This window comes from Calidris pugnax, unplaced genomic scaffold (genome assembly GCF_001431845.1).
Source record: "Calidris pugnax isolate Ruff unplaced genomic scaffold, ASM143184v1 scaffold70, whole genome shotgun sequence".
Lineage (NCBI taxonomy): Eukaryota > Metazoa > Chordata > Aves > Charadriiformes > Scolopacidae > Calidris > Calidris pugnax.
In genome coordinates, this window is record NW_015090862.1 from 12,435,543 (window position 1) to 12,436,289 (window position 747).

Here is a 747-nt window from a genome sequence, read left to right on the forward strand (position 1 = left end):
CCCGTCCCAGCGGAGGGGAAGCCCTCTCCAGCTTTCACCTCACCCAGGGAGAGAAAAGGGGGATTTGTGCTGCAAAACAGCTCTTCCTCCTGCCAAGTGCTGGCAGCCCCCAGCGTAGCTCTGTCCCCCTCTACCTGCCAGCCAGGGCCGGGAGCCATGGGCACTGCCAGGCTCAGGAAGTCTTAAGAGCCAAGGTCTGGTGTGGGGTGAGCCAATGGACCCGGAGCATCATCAGTTCGGGCCGCTAATTAAGCATCTTTGGCTCCCAGGCCCATCTCCCAACCCTGCCTCTCGCCCTCCCACCGTGGGGTGCCTGGGCTACCCCCCCCTGCTGCCTGCACCTCACACCCTGGGGGTGGCTGGGGTATCCCCCGCACCCTGCACCCCCCTGCTGCCTGCACCCCCGCTTCTGCCTGCACCCTGCACCCTGGGGGTGGCTGGGGTATCCCCCGCACCCTGCACCCCCCTGCTGCCTGCACCCCCGCTTCTGCCTGCACCCTGCACCCTGGGGGTGGCTGGGGTATCCCCCGCACCCTGCACCCCCCCTGCTGCCTGCACCCCACATCCTGGGGTGGCTGGGGTACCCTCTCTGTGCCCCCCTGCTGCCCGCACCCTGGGGTGGCTGGGGTACCCCCCCGCACCCTGCATCCCTCGGTGGCTGGGGTACCCCCCGCATGCTGCACCCCCCTGCTGCCCGCCCCCCCCCTGCTGCCTGCACCCCACACCCCTGGGGTGGCTGGGGTACCC